This window comes from Parus major, chromosome 5, assembly GCF_001522545.3.
Source record: "Parus major isolate Abel chromosome 5, Parus_major1.1, whole genome shotgun sequence".
Taxonomy (NCBI): domain Eukaryota; kingdom Metazoa; phylum Chordata; class Aves; order Passeriformes; family Paridae; genus Parus; species Parus major.
This window is the reverse complement of record NC_031774.1, coordinates 59682152-59691709: the sequence shown is the minus strand read 5'-3', so window position 1 is coordinate 59691709 and position 9558 is coordinate 59682152. Positions and strand designations below refer to the sequence as shown.

General features: G+C 47.2%; 1 long non-coding RNA gene across 1 annotated transcript; it reads right to left on the bottom strand.

Moving 5' to 3' along the window:
* Positions 1 to 3065: 3065 nt before the first annotated feature.
* On the bottom strand, positions 3066 to 9382 carry LOC107206425. Its single transcript, XR_004498020.1, has 5 exons — positions 9181 to 9382; positions 9000 to 9052; positions 7799 to 7963; positions 7374 to 7485; positions 3066 to 7068 (listed from the first exon to the last, which is right to left on the bottom strand). It is a non-coding gene; the product is annotated as an uncharacterized LOC107206425 (long non-coding RNA).
* Positions 9383 to 9558: the final 176 nt, after the last annotated feature.

Below are 9558 nucleotides of genomic sequence, written 5' to 3'. Positions count from 1 at the left end.
CCAATTACTGCGGGAAGCGTTTCATTAGGGTGGATTTTCTCTGCGGGGAGCCCGCGTGTGGAATCGGGATCGTGGCAGCGGTGCCAGCACAGGGCAGCAGCCCCTGGCAGGGTGACAAGGTGACAAAGCAGGATGTCACACCTCTGGCATGGCACTGGGCTCTCAGCTCTCCTGTGACCTGTGCTGTGTCCCAGCTGTCTCCTCTCCCCTCCTCATTCCAGAAATCTCCAGCTTTATTCCATCTAACCCTGAGCTCTGGCTCAGGAAGCCATTCCCCCTTGTCCTGGCACGCCACACCCTTGTCCCAAGACCTGCTCCAGTTCTCTTGGAATCCATTTAGGCACTGGAAGGGGCTCCAAGGTTATAGAATCATATAAAACTGGTTTGGTTTGGAAGAGACCTTAAAGGTAATTTTGTTCCAGTCCCCTGCCGTGGCAGGGACACCTTCCACTATCCCAGGCTGCTCCAAGCCCTGTCCAGTCTGTCCCTGGACATTTCCAGGGATGGGGCAGCCACAGCTTCTCTGACAACTGTGCCAGGGCCTTCCCACCCTCACAGAGAAGAATTCCTACCGAATATCCAACCTAAACTTACCCTTTTCTGCCTTAAAACCATCCCCCTGCCATCTCATACCTGTTTAAGGCCAGGCTGGATGAGGTTTGGAGCAGCCTGGGATAGTGGAAGGTGTCCCTGCCCATGGCAGAGGAATAAGAGGGTTTTTAAGGTCCCTTCCAACCCAACCCATTCCATGATTTTATGATTCTATAATGCTATTGTGAAGGTGGTGAAATCAACACTTTTAAAACGTTCAGGAGTTACTGATCTGCACGAAATTGCTGCTGCAACCCCACAAACGCTGGATGAGTAAGACTTGGGAGTGATTAAACCTGACTTATCTCTCTGCAGCTGGCAGACAGGCGAGGAGGAGATGCTGCTGCAGAAGAGGCAGCATGAGGCACGTCTGTGCAGGAGGTGCTGGATTCCTGGGACTGCTCAGGCACAGAGAGGGAAGGGAAGTGATGGATTTTGCTAAAGAGCAGAGTTCAGCAGTGCCAGTTCCTCTCCCTGCCATCGCTGCCTTGCGTTATGTACCCACAAAATGAACCCCTTTCTCCTGGGGAGGATTTGTTGCCTGTTTGTTTGCTTGTCTGGAGGTTCAGTTTCATTCCAGCAGCACACAGGGCTGCTGCTGATGTGAGGAAAAGCAGAAATAAATGGGAATGAGAGGCAAGGCTGAGTGCTAGGAAAAGCTGCTCCTTTGTGGACCCATTCTATCAAAATTCCTCCTGGCTCCAGCTTTAGATGCTTGATAGAAACCTCTGGCTCCCACTTTTCTTGTGTTTGATGTTTGCTGTTCAGACTCTCTCCCATCATTTGCCTCCTCTGTTCCTGTGGGGCAGGAGCCCTGTGCTCACCATGCTGGAATATCTTGTCCAGCTCTGGGGCCCTCAGCACAGGAAGACAAGGATTTGTTGGAGTGAGCCCACAGGAGGTCATGGAGATCTCTGAGGGCTGGAGCTCCTCTGACAGGCTGGGAGAGCTGGGGGTGCTCACCTGGAGAAGATCCAGGGAAATCTCACAGCATCTTCCAGGGCTTAAAGAGGCTCCAGGAGAGCTGGAGAGGGACTGGAGACAAGGGATGGAGGGACAGGACCCAGGGAATGGCTCCCAGTGCCAGAGGGCAGGGATGGATGGGAGATTGGGAAGGAATTCCTGATGTGAGGGTGGGCAGGCCCTGGCAGAGGTTGCTCAGAGCAGCTGTGGCTGTCCCTGGATCCCTGGCAGTGTCCAAGGCCAGGCTGGACGGGGCTTGGAGCAGCCTGGGACAGTGAAAGGTGTCCCTTGTCATAGGACAAGGTGACCATTAAGGTCCCTTCCACCCCAAACCAGTCAATCCCTTTATGATTTCACATAACCAGATGTCCCCCATGCTCTTCCTCTGAATGCCAAACAAACCCCCATCCCTTTTCAAACTCTGCAGCAGATTTGGGATTGCCACCTCCAGGTCAGCAGGTCCATGCTGGAGCAGACTCCTGGCAGAGAAGATTCTCCACTCAGCCTGGGTTCTGGCTTGGTTTCTCAATGACATTTTAAGGCAGAGGCAGGTAGGGATGGTGGGTGAAGGAACATTTTGCATAAGCCCACACAGCAGTCACAGCGTGGGCAGCTCGTTCAGGGCTCTTCCCAGCAGGAATGTGGATAAATGTGCCACAGAGAACCCCCTCTGAGGAACAGGGGACAGAGCTCTTATTACAGAGGCACTGACTCAATTATGCCCTGAAAGCAGATTAAAGTGACTCTGTTCTTACTGCAAAGCAGTGAATAAATCCATATTTTGTTAGTGAAAATTGGTTTCCATTTGAATTTACAGAGGACACAAAGCTCAGCCAGCTCCTCTCTGCAGGTAGCTCAGTGTAACCCCTCGGGCCCTCAGTGACAGCAGCAGAGAAAGGGACAGTGTGACAAAAACAACCTCCCTGTGAGTGAGCAGGATCCATCCTTATCACAGCCAGTCCCTCACAGCCCCCTGGGGCTGCAATCCCCACAGAGCCAAAGGGAATATTGGTTATAAAAATAGCAGAAGTTTTTAGCAAACCTTACAAGCTGTTTGGTGGAACAAGTGTGGCAAATGCACACCCAAATGTATAAAGGCAAAACCAGGTGGCCAGGAAAAACAAATGTAAATAATAAAGGCCAGAGTGAGATCTAAATTCTTTCAGTCTCAGAGGTTTGGATGGGAGTTTGGATGTCAAGGTTTTTGGGGGTCTAAGCAAGTTCCTGCCATCCTAACCCCAGCCCAGGAGAGTGAATATCCATCACCACCAGCCAGAAATGGGGCTACTCACAGAAGGCCTTTCCAGGGAGAAAAGCAAGGGAGAATTTTCCATGGAAAATCCTCGTGTGCTGTTCATCCTCTGGTGAGCCTGACTCAGAGCCCACCGGTGTCAATGAGCAGATATTTGGCTGGACATGCTGGTTCCTTCTGGAACAACAGTTTTGTTCTCTTGCCACTGTGCTTCTCTTTTTTGCTGGAAAAGAGTCACAAGGAGAAATGTTCCCTTGTGCTCAAAGCCAACGACTTTGGAAGCTCTGTGTGCCTTGCTGGCCTCACCAGGGTCAGGAGTGTCATTCTCTGCCTCTTTAGATGCTCTGGAGCTTTTTCTGTGCTGCTCTGTTTGATTCTTTGAAGCTGAGCTCTCCATTTGAGTTGTCTTGTTTAAAGAAAAAAAAAAAAAACCAAAATCCACCCCAATTTGATTTAAAATCCCTTTTGAAAATGAGGCAGCAGCAGGCTTTCTGCCAGCCTGGCTCTTCCTGAGGGCACAAACGCTTCCAGGGTTTTATTTGTGGCACTGCCTGGCACTGTGGGTTTGATCCTAGCAGTGAGGACATGGCTAGAAAGAGGCTGGCATCAATTCCCCCACAGAAGTCAGCTGAATAGGGATGGAAAGAAAAGGAGGAGTGAGGTGATTCCCCATGAAGAGCACCTCAGGCCTGGGGATATGTGGAAAACCAGCCTATCCCTCCCTCCCCTTGTGACCTCAATATCCAGGAAAAATAACCTAATCTAATCTGATCTAATAATCCAACAGAATCTTCCAGAAGGTCATGACCTGCCTCCCGTCAGCCTTAGCTCCTACAGTGAAGTAAAGGGTCTGCTACAGATTAAGTCATCTGAAAGAATTATTTTCAGCTTCAAAAGCAACATCACTTCCTCCCCAGCTTCCCAGAACAATTCTTCCAGCCTCAGGGACTGCAGTGAACACACAGGTTTGAGCTTTACTGCCTTCCCAAGGCTGGGACTGCTCTGCAGGTGCCTGGGGGTGCATCCACATGGCCAGAATAAGCACAGAAAAAAAGATTTCTGGTTCTTTTTCCAGCTTCTTGGGCTGGACAGGCTTCCTTTTCCACAGTGACAGGGAAATGCAAGGTGTGCTGACATCTCCCCTGCCTCGTGGATTTTTAAGGATAGAATAGACTTAACTGGAATGTTTTTATGGACTGTGGAGTTAAACACAGCCTATTTTTGGTCTTGTCTGAACAAGGCCTGGGCTTGTATGGTCTGCTGGAGCTCCTAAATCAGCACAAAAATACCTTCCCAGACTTTGCTCCTGCAAAAGTGGCATTTTACAAGGAAACAGTTTTAATATCATTTCTCTCTCCGTGTCTTTGGCCACCCTCAGGCAGATTCCTGTGCTGGCCCCAGGGCAACAGGTTTCTCATCACTAAAACACAGCAAAATGGGTTTCAATCAGCACAATATTTGCTGTCTCCCAGGACCAAGAGCAACTCTCAGGATGCAAAGGGATGAAAAACCAGCTCTGTTTTTCAGAAGGGATTTACATCTGGACAAAGAAGTATTTGGAATGCAGGAAGTGGTCATTTTGATCTGGCTCTGCAGATCCTCTGTGTGAGAGGGTCCTCGGCCCATGTTCTTTGCTCTGCACTCTCTGGTTTTTCATATTCTGCAACAAAATCTGCAGAGGAAATGCCAACACCTCAATTTCTGGCTGCCCAGCATTTCCTACTGCAAGCTCCTGCTTCCAGTCTCTTCTTATCTCCCTGAGCTGAAATCTCTCCCACTGACGTATTCCAGGCTGCCTCAGAACAAATATTCTGCAAGGTTTCTGCCAAAATCAGTTCAGCACTTGGAGACTGGAGCTGGGGAAAGGAGGAGGTTTGCCTCATGCAATGCTAATTCTCCCCTGGGATTCTCTGAGGTTGTCTCACTCTTCCCTGATTTTGATTAGAAACTGGAAATTTGGTGGTTTGGCTCTTGCCTTTTCCAGGGTGATGAACTGTGGCTGCAGGTGGGATGGTGGAAAAAGTGGGATTAAGGCCCTGTGATCTGAACAGCAGCTGGAAAATAAAGTAGTTTTATGCTGAACTCAGCTTTTGCCTCTGGTGGGACAGAAATATTGTTTGTGAAGAGCTGAAGCAACAAAGTGATGGATCAGCCCCTGGGAAAATGAGTAATTCCGTATCCAGCACAGGGAAGGAGGTCAGCAGCACACAGGGGAGGGGGATGAGGAGGAGCTGGCTTTTTTAATACATGAATAATGAATTCCCTTGGGAGGGGAATTCCTCCTGTTCACAGAGTCAGGCAGAGGCCTGAAGGAAAATAATAAATAATCACTTTGCTAATTATTTTTAAGGTGTGAGGGATGTGGTGTGAGGGGAGATCCAGAGGGTGGCAGGATGCTGGGAGAGAAGTCAGGAGATGGGCTGGGGGCTGGAAAAAGAGGGTTTGGAAAGAGAGGGGAGCAGAGGGACAGCTACTGGCACTGGGTCAGTTCTCAGCTGCTCCTCCCTAAAGTGCCACACATGGAAGTAGAAGAAAAGAAGATTTGAGGGGTCCAAGGTGTTAGAAAAGAGAGCAGAGGGGTTCATGCAGGAGAAGCAATGAGAGCTGCTCAGCTGAGCCACCAGTTCTGGTTACAGTGACAGGATGGGAGCCTGGACATTTGTCCCCACATCTATGTCCCAGTCCCAAACCAAATCCTACCTGGATACCTCCAGAGATGTCCCCATGCCCAAAAAGCAAAGCAGAAGGGGAAGCTGAAGCTAACCAGGGCTGTAAGGTGGATTTGCAGGAGAATGAGGGATGAATCCTCATGGGAGCAGAACCTCTTTGACAACAGCATTTGATATGGAAAAAGAGATCAAAACTACATTGGAACACAGAAGGGTTAAAGCTCGTGAATGAGACAATATTAATTGTCTGAAACACAGTCTGCTTGACTTCTGGTTTACAAAGATCTCTCCCTACTTTAGTTCCCATGGTAACTCCTGTGCAGAACCACACTTTTCCTCATCATCTCCACAGAGTTGAAGGCAATTTTGTAATCCAATCAAATGGGAAAGACAGAATTTGTTTGGGCATTGAGGAAACCGCTGCCTAACGAGCACACAGTGATGGGGAGAGGCCACACTCGCAATTACAACCCCAGAGAGACAATTAATTACTGAATAATTAGCAGTTACTGGGGTTTCTTAGCTCAGAGAGGATTGTGAGAATAATCCCGAGGTCTTCCAAGTTGTTTTCCAGAGTGGGAAGCAGCAAACTGATGGTGCAGAGCTGATGATGGGAAATTCTCTGCTCCCAGAAATCTGAACCCTTGAACACCGTGGGCCCTGTGAAGCCTGGCTGAGGCAGCTCAGGAGCTGTGGAGCAGAAGGAATGGGCCTGTTGGATGGGAATGTGCTTTCCAGGGGGGAATGTCCAAGCAGGAGGAGGGGATTCTGTTAATCCTTCCCAGACATGGAGAGTGTGGAATGTTCACATGCACCGAGCCCAATGTGGCTCCTGAGAAGTCACTGTCACCCCTGAGGGTTTCAGTCCAGAAACCAGAAAAAATAACAGATTATTTCCTGTGAAATACAGGATTTTTTTCTGTAGGAAAAAAGCATTCATGTATGGATAGAGTTTCTGAAATGGAATCCTGAGCTACAGAGAAATAATTACATCTTAACTTTTATTTTTTAAATGCTGATGGCCAGAAAACTGAGTGGAATCCTAGATGCCAGCTTTGCCAAAAGGATGAAGGCAGGAAACAGCTCACTCTAACTGGACAACTCATGAAATTCACAGACATTTGGTAATTTTGTAACCAAAACCTTGCTCAAATTGTGGTTGTGTGCTGGTATGACCACAAAATCCCCTTGACCTTAACAAAACCATCTAGAAAAAATTAGCCAGGATCAGTTTTTCTTCCTGCAGCACTACAAAATGCAGCTCCAGGCCCGGCTGGGACTTTTTGGGACAGCCTGGTTTCACCTTGGGCTTTAGGACAATGACTTCATGTCTCTTGCCTCACATGATCACACTCAGGAAAGCTCTCTGCATAATCTCTTGGCATTTCAGAAATGCAGGAGCTGTAAATGAGGTCAGGGCTGTGATGCTGTACCTGATCCAGGGACTGCAGAGCTTGGAATCATCACCTGGCCAAGCCTCCACTCTCCTCGAGTGGTCCTTCAAAAGGTCAGCCCCAGCTGGGCAAGTGCTGGGCTCCTGCAGCTTGTTCATCTGGTTTAGTGTTCAGCTCATCCTCAGGACATAAAAAGATGCTTAAAAAGAGAGAGAGAAAAAAGGTAAAATAAGGAAAAATAGAACTGCTTCAATTTGTTCCAATTTAAAATATAAATGAATCAACAATCTGCAAAAAAGAAACCCAGTGAGTCAATTTCTGTGCAATTTTTTAGAGTGGTTTTGAGCACTTTACAGAATGGAGTGAGTTTGTAGAATTTGTTCATCTCTGTGGCTTTAGCTTTGGGGATAGCATTGAGGCATTGGAGTGTTTGAGTATTTTTATTTTCAGCTCAAAAGAGAGCAAAGCCCAAAGGGAGCTGAGACTTTCCATTTCCACTCCTACCTGCAGCATCTGAGTTTATGAGGCAGAGACATCATCAAGAAAAGATGATTTCTTGATGACACAGGGCTCTCTTATTTCATCATCCTTCATCCTGTATCAAAACCCAGCAGCTCTGTGGACAGGAGAAGATATCCCAGAATGGCTTGGGTGGGAAATACCTCAAAGTCCACCTTGTTCCAACCCCCTGCCATGGGCAGGAACACCTTCCACTAGACAGGTTAAAATTTTTGTAATTTTCCCTCTGTCAGACAATTCTCTGGGCTTGTGCTTCTTCCTGTGCATCACTAGTGTTCAATCTAAAGGGACAATTCTTTTCATGAAACTTAAAGACTCTTTGGTGGTGGCATTTTTGTAACCCCAGCCTTGATCAATTTGTGGTTGAGTGTTGGTGGGAAGGTTTAAACTGACCAGGAAATCCCTTTTACCTTAGGAAAACAACCTAAACCAAGAGTTCTTGGATAAGGAAAAAGTCTTGAAGGGTGATGGGGTGTCCCCAGCAGGAAATCCAGGTAATTTCTAACCAAAAAGGATTTTCTTCCTTCACTCCTTCCCTTTAGAAGCAGCCTCAACTCTGCCTCTGTGTGGCAGCACTGAAAAAGAACATGGAAAAAAGAATGAAAGATGTGTTTCTTTCTTTAGGTCACTTGGTTATTAACTCTCTTTATCCTGCCATGAACCTTGAAAGATGAGGCAGATATTTCTCCTGTCAGCTTGGGAGGGCTGAGGGGAACAGGCTGGAGGAAGATGCCTCAAAGATAAGGTTATGGCTTTCTTGTCCTCAAAACTTTACAAAGAAACAAGACAATGTCAATGTAATATTAATAACAGAGATAAAAGTAATTCAGAGCAGTCATTACACTTAAAATAATTCCTGGAACCAAGCAGGGGAGGTATGAAGTCATAATTTTCATGGTCTTCCAAGCTGCTCCCATAGGGAGCTCAGTGTACCTTTGAAGAAATCTTTTTATTCACAGCAGTAAATTTATTTACACATGATTACACAACATGTTTTTATGCACTCATTCCTCAACGTGTCTCAAATTATCAGGGATAATCACAGAATTGTTTAGGTTGGAAAAGACCTTTAGGATCATTGAGTCCAGTTGTTACCCAGAGACAGCTCTTTGCATTTCACCTGATTGCTGATGCAGAACGGAATATTCATGGATTATCAATAACAAATTTCAAAAAATTCAATTATGCCTAAAACAGCAGTCAGCAGAGTGCTGCAAGCAGTGATTTATTCCTGAGTGCTGAATCAATGAATAACAAGTCCTTAATAATGCCTGTTCTCCTACAGACAGGAACATACACGTTGTACTATAGAAAATATGCCAAAATAAGATAAAAATTTTTAAAAAAACCCAAATGCTGACTTATTCTTTTTTCTTTTTCCTGCACTGGCTGCCAAGGCTCTGAACTGTGGGATATGAAATTATGGCAAAGGGGCAGGCAAAGAAATCATTCAGGGAGGAAAAGGAAGGTGATATTATCACAGGAGCTGGGGAAAAAATTGTGTTAAAGAAAGTATGTGCATATGGAAAAAGAGGTCCCTGCCCTGGAAATGCTTCATCTGGTGAGACAGGAGTGAGTTGATGTGGGATTTGTCTGCTTGTTAACACCGACCTTCTCCCTGACTTCTGCTTGAGAATTCAGTACTCAGATGCTGTTACTTTCTGCTGCAAATAAAGATCACAGAATCATGGAATGGTTTGGGTTGGAAGGGACCTTAAATCCCATCCAGTTCCACCCCTGCCATGGCAGGGACACCTTCCACCATCCCAGGTTACTCCAAGCTCCATCCAACCTGGTCTTGGACACTTCCAGGGATCCAGGGGCAGCCACAGCTTCTCTGGGCAGCACAGGTTGGATGGAGAAGGGACTGAGAACAGCCCTACAGAGAAATATTAGGGGTGATGATGAATGAAAACCTCACTGTGAGCCAGCACCATGTGCTCCCAGCACAAAAAACTGTGCACAGAAAAATTCCCTAAATTTGGGAAAGGCACAGAGGAGCTGGAGAGTGTGCAGAGAATGAAGCTGGGGAAGGGGCTGGAGCCCCAGGAGAGGCTGAGGGAGCTGGGAAGGGGCTGGAGAATTGCTGAGGGAGCTGGGAAGGGGCTGGAGAATTGCTGAGGGAGCTGGGAAGGGGCTGGAGAATTGCTGAGGGAGCTGGGAAGGGGCT